This window comes from Panulirus ornatus, chromosome 33, assembly GCF_036320965.1.
Source record: "Panulirus ornatus isolate Po-2019 chromosome 33, ASM3632096v1, whole genome shotgun sequence".
In the NCBI taxonomy this organism is placed as follows: domain Eukaryota; kingdom Metazoa; phylum Arthropoda; class Malacostraca; order Decapoda; family Palinuridae; genus Panulirus; species Panulirus ornatus.
In genome coordinates, this window is record NC_092256.1 from 6,014,757 (window position 1) to 6,030,392 (window position 15,636).

The window sequence follows — 15,636 nt, forward strand, 5'->3', positions numbered from 1 at the left end:
TTGCTTCTTTTTGCCCACAATGTGGATACCAATGCTGATATGACTGTAATAGTTTGTGATAACTTTATTGAACTTAAATTTCCAGATTCTACATCAGCTCAGAATCTTCTGTTTCAAGCAGTGCAACTTTGTCTTAAATGGAAACATTTACTAGACCTCAGAAAACAGGCATTTACACCTTCAGTTGAAAATTAAGACAGACTAGTGACAGAAGCAAACAAGCTAGAGAAGGATCTTGTTGTTAGACTGGTTGACTTTTTCTTAAAAGAATCACTTTACTCCCAGCGTCGGCTTCTTGCTGCAGATGTTAAAGTCCTCCACTCAGGGCCGGGACCAGGTGATTGCATCTTAAGTGGAAATCCATTCAGTGAGGATACAAAGGAATTGTGTCAGCCCAATGATATTAAAGGTGGAGTTGACTTAACAGACTTCCTCACTTACAACTGCCTACTTGATACTGAATGCATGATCACAACTATCACCTCCTATGATACTATTTGTCCTTATTGTGACCAAGATTTACATCTTACTACTCTAGAACGTCTGGCACATTTGACAAAGTGTTTAAGATATGCAATGCAATCATCTGGAGTGGATGATGAGACTGAAGGTGGAGATGACGGAGATCCTACAAAGAAGAAATATAAGTGTAAGATATGTGAAAAAACTATGTGGTTAAATATTAAGGATATTTTCAAACACAAGAAATCGCACATGGATTGAGTATTATGTGCTAGTGTTTTCAAGCTACTTGTGTATGTTGTACACAAGAATATTTTCGTGTGAATAACCAGTAAGTTGTGATTACAGGTATCCTTTTCACTAGAAATAGGCATTTCATCCCATCATTCACCATCTAATATATTTTAATATCTTTCATATTGGTTGATTTTTTTGTGCTTAGAATTGTAAGTATTGATTTCCTAATGTATTTTACCCAAAAGAAAAAATCTTGTAAGATCACAATATTAGGTAATAACAAAAGAGAACATGGAATAGGGGCATGGTAATGAGAAAGTTGATGATCTGTAGCTAGATTAGTTGAATCAGGTATTGAATCACAGCTTGTTACCAAAGCATTAAGTCATTTGTAGTATAAACAGATTTTGTAAATGATGTAGCTCCTCTAATTAGAATGGGAATAGTGCTAGACTATGCAATATGCTAATAGCAATAAGTAGGAGAAAAATTCTTGGCAATGAAATAATTATATTTTCAGAAGATATGTATAATAGCTAGACACCTTAATCATAAACAATCTATGCATGAACTATTAACCAGAAACATATGGTTGTTAACTAGAATGTTGCTCAAATTAGGCAATTAGCTCATGAATGTTTAGCAGATGAAATGTAAGAAAAGTTTAGGAACCTATTGCAAAAGTAACCCAAAAAGGGTGGAAGATTAGAACAGGTAACAGAAAAAAAAAAGACATGCTGTAAGGTAATATTGTGTACATAATCCATTGCTGTGAGTATGGCCAGAAAGAAGTGGTTATCAGTGGGTGAAAGGAGCATCAAAGAATTCTCTTAATTGTTCTTTGCTGTCACTTAGTACTCAAGATATTGATAATGGTACCAGGAACTAAGGTTATAGTCTGATGAAGACTAATGAAACTGCATATAGTATGCAACCAATTCTGACAATGAAGTGACAATTTTCTTTTTTCTTTTTTTTGTAAATAGTTAATATAGGATACTATTGCAGTGTAGTAGTCTGAAACCAAAATTCAGCTCCTACAACTCTTCATCCTTCTGAATGTATCTCTAGGTCTTTATTTGTCAATGGATGAAAATTCTCTGACTTCCATACATAATTTTTTTGTGTATCATGCTCAGAAATGTTACTTGAGATTCTGTCTAATATGTACGGAAGTAAAATACCTTAGTTGTTCATATTTAGATTTTCTTGGAACATTTTACATTGATAATTATATATGTGTCGGAGGTGGAGGGAACGAGGAGAAGTGGGAGACCAAATTGGAGGTGGAAAGATGGAGTGAAAAAGATTTTGTCTGATCGGGGCCTGAACATGCAGGAGGGTGAAAGGAGGGCAAGGAATAGAGTGAATTGGATCGATGTGGTGTACCGGGGTTGACGTGCTGTCGGTGGATTGAATCAGGGCGTGTGGGGCGTCTGGGGTAACCCATGGAAAGCTGTGTAGGTATGTATATTAGCGTGTGTGGACGTATGTATATACATGTGTATGGGGGTGGGTTGGGTCATTTTCTTTCATCTGTTTCCTTGCGCTACCTCGCAAACGCGGGAGACAGCGACAAAGCAAAAAAAAAAATATATATATACATATATATATATATATATATATATATATATATATATATATATATATATATATATTATATATATGAGTACAGAATGGAAAAAGGTGAGAACAATGGAAGTAAGGGGAGTGGGGGAGGAATGGGATGTATTTAGGGAATCAGTGATGGATTGCGCAAAAGATGCTTGTGGCATGAGAAGAGTGGGAGGTGGGTTGATTAGAAAGGGTAGTGAGTGGTGGGATGAAGAAGTAAGAGTATTAGTGAAAGAGAAGAGAGAGGCATTTGGACGATTTTTGCAGGGAAAAAATGCAGTTGAGTGGGAGGTGTATAAAAGAAAGAGACAGGAGGTCAAGAGAAAGGTGCAAGAGGTGAAAAAAAGGGCAAATGGGAGTTGGGGTGAGAGAGTATCATTAAATTTTAGGGAGAATAAAAAGATGTTCTGGAAGGAGGTAAATAAAGTGCGTAAGACAAGGGAGCAAATGGGAACTTCGGTGAAGGGCGCAAGTGGGGAGGTGATAACAAGTAGTGGTGATGTGAGAAGGAGATGGAGTGAGTAGTTTGGAGGTTTGTTGAATGTGTTTGATGATAGAGTGGCAGATATAGGGTGTTTTGGTCGAGGTGGTGTGCAAAGTGAGAGGGTTAGGGAAAATGATTTGGTAAACAGAGAAGAGGTAGTGAAAGCTTTGCGGAAGATGAAAGCCGGCAAGGCAGCAGGTTTGGATGGTATTGCAGTGGAATTTATTAAAAAAGGGGGTGACTGTATTGTTGACTGGTTGGTAAGGTTATTTAATGTATGTATGACTCATGGTGAGGTGCCTGAGGATTGGCGGAATGCGTGCATAGTGCCATTGTACAAAGGCAAAGGGGATAAGAGTGAGTGCTCAAATTACAGAGGTATAAGTTTGTTGAGTATTCCTGGTAAATTATATGGGAGGGTATTGATTGAGAGGGTGAAGGCATGTACAGAGCATCAGATTGGGGAAGAGCAGTGTGGTTTCAGAAGTGGTAGAGGATGTGTGGATCAGGTGTTTGCTTTGAAGAATGTATGTGAGAAATACTTAGAAAAGCAATACTTAGAAAAGCAAATGGATTTGTATGTAGCATTTATGGATCTGGAGAAGGCATATGATAGAGTTGATAGAGATGCTCTGTGGAAGGTATTAAGAATATATGGTGTGGGAGGAAAGTTGTTAGAAGCAGTGAAAAGTTTTTATCGAGGATGTAAGGCATGTGTACGTGTAGGAAGAGAGGAAAGTGATTGGTTCTCAGTGAATGTAGGTTTGCGGCAGGGGTGTGTGATGTCTCCATGGTTGTTTAATTTGTTTATGGATGGGGTTGTTAGGGAGGTAAATGCAAGAGTTTTGGAAAGAGGGGCAAGTATGAAGTCTGTTGGGGGTGAGAGAGCTTGGGAAGTGAGTCAGTTGTTGTTCGCTGATGATACAGCGCTGGTGGCTGATTCATGTGAGAAACTGCAGAAGCTGGTGACTGAGTTTGGAAAAGTGTGTGGAAAAAGAAAGTTAAGAGTAAATGTGAATAAGAGCAAGGTTATTAGGTACAGTAGGGTTGAGGGTCAAGTCAATTGGGAGGTGAGTTTGAATGGAGAAAAACTGGAGGAAGTGAAGTGTTTTAGATATCTGGGAGTGGATCTGGCAGTGGATGGAACCATGGAAGCGGAAGTGGATCATAGGGTGGGGGAGGGGGCGAAAATCCTGGGGGCCTTGAAGAATGTGTGGAAGTCGAGAACATTATCTCGGAAAGCAAAAATGGGTATGTTTGAAGGAATAGTGGTTCCAACAATGTTGTATGGTTGCGAGGCGTGGGCTATGGATAGAGTTGTGTGCAGGAGGATGGATGTGCTGGAAATGAGATGTTTGAGGACAATGTGTGGTGTGAGGTGGTTTGATCGAGTGAGTAACGTAAGGGTAAGAGAGATGTGTGGAAATAAAAAAGAGCGTGGTTGAGAGAGCAGAAGAGGGTGTTTTGAAGTGGTTTGGGCACATGGAGAGGATGAGTGAGGAAAGATTGACCAAGAGGATATATGTGTCGGAGGTGGAGGGAACAAGGAGAAGAGGGAGACCAAATTGGAGGTGGAAAGATGGAGTGAAAAAGATTTTGTGTGATCGGGGCCTGAGCATGCAGGAGGGTGAAAGGAGGGCAAGGAATAGAGTGAATTGGAGCGATGTGGTATACCGGGGTTGACGTGCTGTCAGTGGATTGAATCAAGGCATGTGAAGCATCTGGGGTAAACCATGGAAAGCTGTGTAGGTATGTATATTTGCGTGTGTGGATGTATGTATATACATGTGTATGGGGGGGGTTGGGCCATTTCTTTCGTCTGTTTCCTTGCGCTACCTCGCAAACGCGGGAGACAGCGACAAAGTATAATAAAATAAAATAAATAAAAATATATATATATATATATATATATATATATATATCCCTGGGGATAGGGGATTAAGAATACTTCCCACGTATTCCCTGCGTGTCGTAGAAGGCGACTAAAAGGGGAGGGAGCGGGGGGCTGGAAATCCTCCCCTCTCATTTTTTTTTTTAATTTTCCAAAAGAAGGAACAGAGGGGGCCAGGTGAGGATATTCCAAAAAAGGCCCAGTCCTCTGTTCTTAACGCTACCTCGCTAACGCGGGAAATGGCAAATAGTTTAAAAGAAAGAAAAGAAAATTATTATCCCTGGGGATAGGGGAGAAAGAATACTTCTCACGTATTCCCTGCGTGTCGTAGAAGGCGACTAAAAGGGAAGGGAGCGGGGGGGCTGGAAATCCTCCCCTCTCGTTTTTGGTTTTCCAAAAGAAGGAACAGAGAATGGGGCCAAGTGAGGATATTCCCTCAAAGGCTCAGTCCTCTGTTCTTAACGCTACCTCACTAACGCGGGAAATGGCGAATAGTATGAAGAAGATATATATATATATATATATATATATATATATATATATATATATATATATATATATATATATATATATATACGTATATATATTTATATTCATTTATTTATTTTGCTTTGTCGCTGTCTCCCGCATTTGCGAGGCAGCGCAAGGAAACAGACGAAAGAAATGGCCCAACCCACCCCCATACACAATGTATATACATACACATCCACATACGCAAATATACATACCTATACATCTCAATGTACACATATATATACACACACAGACACATACATATATACCCATGCACACAATTCACACTGTCTGCCTTTATTCATTCAAATCGCCACCTCGCCACACATGGAATACCATCCCCCTCCCCCCTCATGTGTGCGAGGCAGCACTAGGAAAAGACAACAAAGGCCCCATTCGTTCACACTCAGTCTCTAGCTGTCATGCAATAATGCCCGAAACCACAGCTCCCTTTCCACAACCAGGCCCCACACAACTTTCCATGGTTTACCCCAGACGCTTCACATGCCCTGATTCAATCCACTGACAGCACATCAACCCCGGTATACCACATCGATCCAATTCACTCTATTCCTTGCCCTCCTTTCACCCTCCTGCATGTTCAGGCCCCGATCACACAAAATCTTTTTCACTCCATCTTTCCACCTCCAATTTGGTCTCCCACTTCTCCTCGTTCCCTCCACCTCCAACACATATATCCTCTTGGTCAATCTTTCCTCACTCATTTTCTCCATGTGCCCAAACCATTTCAAAACACCCTCTTCTGCTCTCTCAACCACACTCTTTTTATTTCCACACATCTCTCTTACCCTTACATTACTTACTCGATCAAACCACCTCACACCACACATAGTCCTCAAACATCTCATTTCCAGCACATCCACCCTCCTGCGGACAACTATCCATAGCCCACGCCTCGCAACCATACAACATTGTTGGAACCACTATTCCTTCAAACATGCCCATTTTTGCTTTCCGAGATAATGTTCTCGACTTCCACACATTCTTCAAGGCTCCCAGGATTTTCACCCCCTCCCCCACCCTATGATTCACTTCCGCTTCCATGGTTCCATCCGCTGCCAGATCCACTCCCAGATATCTAAAACACTTTACTTCCTTCAGTTTTTCTCCATTCAAACTTACCTCCCAATTGACTTGACCCTCAACCCTCCTGTACCTAATAACCTTGCTCTTATTCACATTTACTCTTAACTTTCTTCTTTCACACACTTTACCAAACTCAGTCACCAGCTTCTGCAGTTTCTCACATGAATCAGCCACCAGTGCTGTATCATCAGCGAACAACAACTGACTCACTTCCCAAGCTCTCTCATCCACAACAGACTTCATACTTGCCCCTCTTTCCAAAACTCTTGCATTCACCTCCCTGTGTCAGCAAATATTTGCTGACACAGTCTCAGCTACTCCCACACTCATCTCTCTTCCTCACTACCAGGTGCAAACCCATTGACAGTCACCCATATCTTGTAATCCATTTCAGTCTCACTCACACAGGTCTGGAATTCACTTCCTTGCACCCTTTAATACATTCCCACAGCTCCAACATAAGTGCCACCCCTCCGTTATACTTGTACTCACACTAACTCCAAACTTTATCCCTTTGACATTCCAAAGCATTCTCCATCTTCTCCTTGTGCTCTGTTCCACTCAGAGACAGAATTCCTAGGCTCTTTTCCTCAAATATGATAAGTCTCTCCTCGTCCCTCTAATGAAATGAGCTTGGCTCTGTAACAGCTTTTAGAAATTGAAATACAAGGAGGGGGGGGGGGGGGTAATGGACCCTTACTCCTGCCACTTTCACTCCTGCGTCTTTAAGACTTTCTTCTTCATCCCTAGGAGTAAGGAATGCAGTAATGATACGAGATCCTTTAAGATTCAGATAAAGTTATCTTACATGATCTTAATATAGCCTTTCTCTCATCATACATACAAATTCTGATCTTTGCTTAAAATGAGGGTTATGTTCCCTCAAAAGATTGGTATGTTTCCACAATTTTTTTTTGTTTGTGGGGGGGGACTTTTATTTCGCCAACAAATAAATTCCCATTCATTGAAAATTCTGTAGTGTAGTAAGCTTTCATCCTTACACTAACAACATAGTTAAAAGAAATACTGTGAGTAATACTGAATGAATATAATTGAGTATATCATATTCACCGACACATAAACAAGTGAGAAAAAGGAAGGAGGTCCTATCCTGGGTATGAGGGAAGGGATGCCTGGTCAATGCTGGAACAAAAACGAAGCCCTAAACAAATCATTATCTGTGCAGTTAACAAGAGTTAAGAGATCAAAGTATTGTATTACTGTTAAAAGGCAAAATAAATCATAAAAGGAATAACTAATGGTAAAGGAGTTATGAAACATGATAAACATGTTTTGAAAACTGAAGAATTTTTTTTTTTTTCTTTTACCATATTTCCCCCTCCTTTACTTTCCTTCCGAAAAATAATTCCTTTCCTCCTGACATGAAATCCCACACACAGGTTTCGGTGATCTTTGAATGATGAGTGCCGGCTGGGCTAATGGTGCCAACTCGCCTCTGCTTCATAATTTCAAAGGCTTAGGTAAGTTGCCGTATGGTAACGATCCCTGGGAGCGAGTATCTGCTAGCCTCAAATGTACTATGGTGGTTGAAGAGGGTAAATTCTTGTAGATAAATTATTCTAGAGTTAAAACACTCCTGCATCAAACTAGTGTACTCTCAGGTGCGTTAAGGAAATCTACCCATACTCGTAAAATGGTTTTTCATCCTTTGAAACCATCATTGCTGTTGTATCTGACTGATTACCTATTAGCAAGTGTACCATTATGTCATAAGAAAATAAAAGGTTAAAATTTACCGTATGCACAACATAAATGCAGCTAATCAGATAGAATTTACCGTCATAAGTATTTTCAAGTTTTCTGGGTACAGTTTCAACCCATATCCTTTTTCCTTCCACCATGTCTCAAAATGTGCAACATAGTAACGTACGGAAGCTTTATTTTATTGTCTGCTACCAAGATTACACTAAAGTTGTGGTGACCTGTCGCACGGTGGTCACCGTAAGAGGTCATAGGTTCAGTCCTTGGGAAGGGAAAGGCAAGTGGACTCATTAGCCTTTTCGCTATCCGTCAAAATGAACCCGGAAGTTAGTCCCAGACACTCTCAGTGTTACAAGACAATCTCGTCCAAGTTTCCCAAATCTGAAGGTAAAAATTCCCCATTTCCTACATTTCTCTTTTGTTCACGTTCCTCTGGAAAATGGATATTTTCATGAAATGATAAGGCAAGTGCATAGGAGAGTAATTTGTAAATGATTTGTAAATGAGCTGAATCAAAGTAAAAAAAAAATCATGGTTTTATTAAGCGAATGATTTTCCAGAAAATGTAGAGATGTAAAAATGGTGAATAATTTCAAGTTGGGGACTTTCATTTCAGCGTAACCTAACTATATTCCGAGTCACTGGCGTTTTACATATCGACTGTTTTTTGAATAAAGTTATTAATCGAAGAATTAGATCAAAGATAATATTTTTAAGCTTGAGTGAAAAAAAACAAATTAAGCATGGAATGATAGGCATTGAACAGATAGCGTGGTAAGAAAAAGACTAAGCCTACATTTTATCCAGGGACAAAGGATTGTAGAACTCTATAAACACCAGCTCAAGCTTCAAATTATTCGACTTTAACTGGGTTTACAATATATGTGCCACGCTGTCCCCTCTTCATGTAAAGAGAACTCTTCATATATGTCTTTTACTACTATTGCCAAATACACGAACACCTTGTATCAACTGACCTATCTTTTATTGTAGATGGAGGAAAAATCCTGCTGGTGGCGGCTCTGCACTAAAGACACATGCACTTGGTAGTCCGGGTTGAACTGTACAAGAAGTCTGAACGTTTGTAGGCTTGCCACCCACCTGCCGCATGGTGAATTGTTGGAGAGAAAAAAATCATGAGCATGAGGCCGCCGAACACAATACGTGAGCTTCCGTATCATGACAAGAGACATATTCCATCGTGATCTGTGAGTATGAATGACTTGCCTCAACAAGTAGTGAACTCTTGCTGTAGTGAAAAAATTTTCAGGTAAAATATAAATGGAAACTAGTTCTTAGGTATGTTAATGCTTAGTATATGAAAATGTGGGGGAATATGCCTAATTTTACATTTCTGATACAGCTCAAAAAATCCCCAAATTCAGATAGGAATTCCCTATCGTACCAGAAATTCCTTAAATCTAGGAAAAATTCTCATCCCTGGCAGTACTGTTTTGGGTTGCATTCTCAGGGTTGATCGGCAGCTTGCAACAAAGAAAGGAAGTCATTAAAGATAGCGAAAAGAGTGGTTACTTGCAGGTCACTCATGCTCCTATCTGTGGCTTCTCTGACTGCTTTCCAAAATTCGATTTTGTTTTGTATGGCAGTTTAGGAGTTCCGAAGCACATGCCCCAGTTTTTTCCCTGATTGTAAAATGAGAAAAAAAAATCTATATACATAAAAGCAACTTCCTAACGAAGGATCCCTCTCTGCTGGGGTCCTACAGTACTTATCTAAGGTGGCGTCACCTACCATTTTTTGCGTCAAGTGCCTAATTTGCGTAATTTTTTAAACAGCATAATCTGTCATACATGTGAGCAGAAACAACGAATCCGTCATTTCGTTTTTAACTTTAAACAAGCAAGGTGGCGTTGGTTATCGAAGAAACTGTGGCTCTATCAACTTTACTTATGTCATCTAAGCAGTACGGAAAGGCCAGGCATTCTAAACTTAATCTTTATTGTGTTGTAAAACTCAACTGATGAAGGACGTTAAGTGAGGTTTCTTAGGCTCTGTCCCTCATTACATTTTTCCCCTTAAAGTTAATCAATCCCATATCTTCTTTGGTCTATCTTTTTTTCCTCCTACAATAACTAACATTTTGAGAGGAAACGTAAGCCCCAAACAAAGGCCATCTTGGATATAAGAAAAAAGTAAAAGAAAAGGAATAGAAATTAATCAAGGCTCTGCAGGTGTTTCTAGACCTGACTCTTAAATGTAAAGGTAATAAGAAGACGTTAAGATTAAAGAAGAAAATTCTACAACTTAGCTGTTAAAGGGAAGGAAGCATCATAATGTTTAATCCTCGAGTAGCCGGTCTCCAAATAGCAACTGTGGGAAGCAACAGCTAAACATGTGCCTTGGGTCCAAGCATTGGTTGCAGGGACACATGCAGACAGCTCATGAGGTCAGTAGCCAAAATAATACCTGTAGAACAAACAACTGTGTCAGTAGTTGATACATGTAAGAATTCATTGCAGCCATGTCAGTAGCATCAGCCACAGATCATACTGGATAAACAAGTCATCCTCGTTGCAGAATCTGAAATTTATTGGTAAGTTCCAATTTAGGAACACCATGGAAATAACTTGGAGATATGGGAAAATTACGAAAGTCATTGTACTAACTATACTTAGAAGTGGTCCATGCAAGGGCAATGCGATTTGATTTTTTTTAAACCTACGATATTAAGTGATAGTGGGGAGGGCTATGATGATGAAGGGAATATGTGAGGTAAACGTTAAACACTTAGCTTTTCCTAGGGACAGATATTTATCTGATTATCGATGTAACTGAGATTTATAACTGACCATCATTGCCTCATGTTAATTGCACACAGTGAGAGGACTTGAACACAGCAAACAAACGCCCAGAATGTAAGATTCACTTATCTTTCACTGTAAAATTCCTAAAGAAACGACAAATTTCACACTTTTACTCACTTGAGTGAATGCCAAGCATGATGCTGAAACACAAGTGCTTGTCATAGACTTGAGATGGATACGGTATTGTGCAAGACCTCCCAATCTCTCTGCATAAATACGAATTACGACTCGTGCATAATTACACTTTATTACAGTTACCCTTAAGTATCATTTTCTTTTATTTCATAGAAAATTGTGTAAAGTGTAAGGTAACCTAATGAAAATGATTACTTGACATTTAGTGAAACGGGACACGATCATTATTTAATCGTTTGATTCCATGCTGTCGAAAGAAATTGGCCAGCTACTTTCTTAGGGTGAATATTCTTTTTATTTACTTATGGTAGGCATCGAAGTGGAATGCTGAGTGTTTCATAATGAAGATGGGGCACTACTCCCAAATATCGTCTGTGGACGAGCATACGATTTACGGTAGTGTTAATGGGCTGATCCTGGATATTTAACTACGATAAAGATTTGGGTTTCTGAGAGATTTCACGTGTTGCACGATACAAAGGACAAATTAGAATTTTCTGACCCTATCATGAGTACCCTTCTAACCCGGGCAAACTGTGATTACCAGGAACTTATTTACCCTAGTCTAATACCTCTGTCTTTGCGTCTGCCATTATCTGATGACGAGCTGAATTAAGGTTATAATTATTGTTATTATTATCGTTATCACCTGCCCATCTTAATGAGATCGCGACAATGAGGTAAAAAGCCGAGGCTTCTCTGGACCAAAGGTGCTGCAGTCAATATATAAACCATGTATGCTTGCTTCTTCTGGTGCTAGCCATAGTGCAGCAGTCATTATTGCCTGTTAGCACATGAAAATTTCGGCGCCTTGATTTCTGCTCCCTTATAAAGTTGAGTGCCGTCTATATAAGTCAGTTTGGAAGAATTCGCTTGACAGGAAAAGCCCGTATCTAAAATGAACAAAAAAAGATGTGTCATCCTCACAGCGTCTAGTATTTGACACTGTATATTTGCAAATATTCCTCTCTAGAAACCCATTAATATCTTGTGCTTACGACCTACTTACAGATGAATATAGTTATGAGTTCATTAAGTTTTAGTTTAGGGAATTATTATCTTTGTTATATAGTAATTATTTCTTTTCATTCAGTGGTTCCACATCCCGGGTATACGGATGGTATGATTAATTTCCCATTTGGTCCAACATAGCTAATGGATTTTGGTCACCATGAAGTTATGTGGCTGGAATTGTCTATCACAGTTATGTAGACGATACATTGTTGATCTTTAAGTATGCAGACGATTTCCCTTTATTTCTAGATTACTGAAACTTCCAAGTACTGAATTTACTTCGAAACTGGAAAAAATGATATCCTCTTTTTGTAGCAGATAAATGTAGGAATTCTTCCTCGAACTTAGTATTTAGGGAACCAACAATCAATGGTTTACATTTTTTTGAAAAATCATGTTTTTTCGTTTATCGAATATTAACGTAACCTTAGCCATACGAGAATTTCATTCTGATTATTTTTGGTTCAACAATGCTTTTCTTTTCTTATATATGAAGTGTTTTATGGAAGTGTTTCCTTTAAATTTCATTAATATGTTTACTGGTAAAATGCTGAACAAATCATTACGTCTATTGAAACCACGAACAATACCCTGGGACGTAATACATAATCCAATCCTGTTTAGTGGGAAGAGTGATTATACACCATAAGAAATTGACTTTTATTACGCGGGATTTACCTCCTATAAGGTTAACATTACAAAAATCTTTTGAATCGAGAAATACTGTCCAATGATTTTTAAGTTCAAAGACGTTATTCCTGTGGAGTTACTGCCATCGTGCTTTGTATATTGGCAAGACGAAGCGAACACCTAGGTCGATCAGGATGAACGAAGTGTCTCATTGCCAAACTGCCCTTCTGAGCGATGCAGAATCACGTTCACCACAATGTCGACAGCGAGCTTTTCTGTGCTGGTTACTAGCACATCGAACACCGATTTGTTAATACTGGAATCCTTGCTTCCTGTCGTGCAGGACCTAAACCACTTTAAATATCGGTCAGGTATCCACAAAGTTATATGTTTTCATGTATTTTTTTCTTAGATTTGGAGGAGTACTATCTAGCTGTTTTATATGTTGTACCGATAGGATATTTAACTGTACATTGCAGGATATTAGTCATGTCTTGGAAATTTTGATTTTGTTTATTCGTTTAATATTCATAAGAGCAACACTAATATATCTAAGGTAAGGTAGGATTGTTTGTCATAACTAGTTATGCTTAACTTTCTTTTACTGTGTTATTTATTTATGTTAGGCCTTTATGATGTATGTTGAAGTAATATCAACTTTATCAAACTATGTTTTCCTTTATGTGTAGATCCAGATGATGGTATTAGTAATTCCGTAATGTATGCAAATAAAACCGAAGATGTTCATCCATACTTTGCTGATTCGTCACACACACACACACACACACACACACACACACACATCTGGGAAGTTCCAGCTCGACGCACTTATTAGTTATAGTCGAGTTCAAAAGCAATCTGGCATCTGAACTTGACTCACTTGCCCTACGCCGCTGTGTTGGTTCACTTTTCCTCTATAGATATTACTTGGCCTCCCCTCGCGGGGGCTGGCTGCTTGTGTGCACCTGCCGGTAGCTAGACCACGTAATACTCGGCAAAATACCGTGTTACCTGATTACTGTGTGGTCGTTGGTAACTCAAGGGTGGGCCGTTGTTATGTCTGCTCCCTTACATCACGAAGCTTAGGAACTCTTTATCTCTCTATGTCTTCTCGAAGAAAAACAAAACAAATACTCTATCTTAAAAGACATTATTTCCACTTTTTCCAGGACTCTTTAAGTGCTTTCCACTCTTTTCGTTTCTCTGTTGTTTTATTTTGTTTCAATTAAATCAAATTCTCGATGTGGACTTTTGTCCACCAATGAAAAAGAAAAAAAGAAATCACGAGAAGATCTAATAGTGTCCTGCATCATTTTAACACCTGAACAATCAGTTTTCATTTTCATTATGAATAAATGACGTCTGCAGCGTAACTTTCACGGTAAAACTAAGATCATAATTAGAGTAATTGCTAGCGAAGATTAGGCTCATCTTCCAAGTCGTTATCGGGCACACTGGCCGACTAGCTGCAACATGTGGGAGGTAACTAGGGTTATCAGGGGGTCATTAAATCGAACAACTCCGCCATAACAAGAAAAGTTATATTTCCTGGTATTTAAGTGTTACTAAGTAGCAAATTAAGTGAGCTGTGTAGATGGTTGATTGGGTTTTTGGCCTATCAACTGCCAGGCTCATTAAGACCGTCAGCGTCATGCTATATAAATCAGATCATAGACAAACTTCAGACTGAAGAATGATTCGAAGACCATATACACTCGTTATGTATAAAACCTCTGTATAAACAGAAGACAGGTGATGATTCTTGATGAGTTTGTTTATAGCAAGTTACTAGAGGATGATTTACATTTTGCTTAGTTTTTCCTTGGCAACTTTGTGTTGTTGATTGAAATTGATACACAAGATACATGACAGACAACATGATAACACAGTAGAAGAATATTCTGGAGCGATGAGCGAGTACTCCCACTGACAGCCCGACGGACCTACTTTGACAAAGACAGTTGATTCGAACCGGAGTCAGAGTTATATAGTGGCTTATGTCTTGGTACAGTTTGGGTTTGAAGCTCTTCGTGAAGCAGAGAACTAGAATAATATAGTCATGGCCTTCAAGTACATACACTGGCGCACAAGGATCTTCCCCACCCAGTCACAGTGTTAGTCCGAATCACCTGAGGTTCGATCAACGAAGTAGTTGAGGGAAGTGCCTTAATGACCCAACAGATGTCGCACCGAATCGTATGTGTGAGGAAGTAGGGCGGTGGCGGGGTGAGGAGGTGCGGTGGGGAGGAAGATTTGATTGTGTATGTGTGACGTCACGGAACCCCATGTACTGATAACGGAAGGAATGTGATGGCGTTGGTTCACAACATTAGGAATCTTTAGGTTTCTGTAACGATAATGATAAAGGTACGACAGAGAACATATACGGACCTTAATGGCTTGGTGGGTGTAACTGATGATGATCCAGTGTGGTAGTTACCTAGTGTTGGGTTGTTTTCTTAATGATCACGGAAGTATTTTGCATACATATTGTGCTTTATTTAGCGTTTGTTATTTTTCCATTTAAGTTGATGGTTTGGCATAAGTTGGTATTACGTAGCTATTCATCGTGAGGTTGTTGCCAGGGAAACTGTAGCATTGCAAGGGTTTTCTGTTTACTGGATCTGGTGATGAACAGGCACCTGCTTCACCTCACTCAGCGGGTTCCTACCTGACGTGTTTGAGAGAGTCTCATCAGCGTCTTCCTGGCCTTCATCAGGATGTTCTGGTGTTGTATATGACGATGACATCATGATCCACCTGGGTGACTCTGGCAGTAGGATAAGAGGCAATAGTGGGACACATCAGCCAGGAGGTCAGTCAGGTGGCGAGGTCATCCGCTGTCGTGTGGAGGTTTAGTTCACCCTGACCCTCCACACCACATGCCACACCACACCACACACCACGCATCACACACCACACCACACACCACGCATCACACACCACACCACACACCACGCATCACACACCACACCATACCACAAGGAGAAACATACTGCAAT

At 39.6% G+C, this 15,636-nt stretch overlaps 1 long non-coding RNA gene across 1 annotated transcript; it reads right to left on the bottom strand.

Annotated features, from left to right (window-relative positions):
- Nucleotides 1-492: 492 nt before the first annotated feature.
- Nucleotides 493-11,098, bottom strand: LOC139759420 (uncharacterized). Its single transcript, XR_011715044.1, has 3 exons — nucleotides 10,973-11,098; nucleotides 9,008-10,457; nucleotides 493-628 (listed from the first exon to the last, which is right to left on the bottom strand). It is a non-coding gene; the product is annotated as an uncharacterized lncRNA (long non-coding RNA).
- Between the last annotated feature and the right edge of the window lie 4,538 nt (nucleotides 11,099-15,636).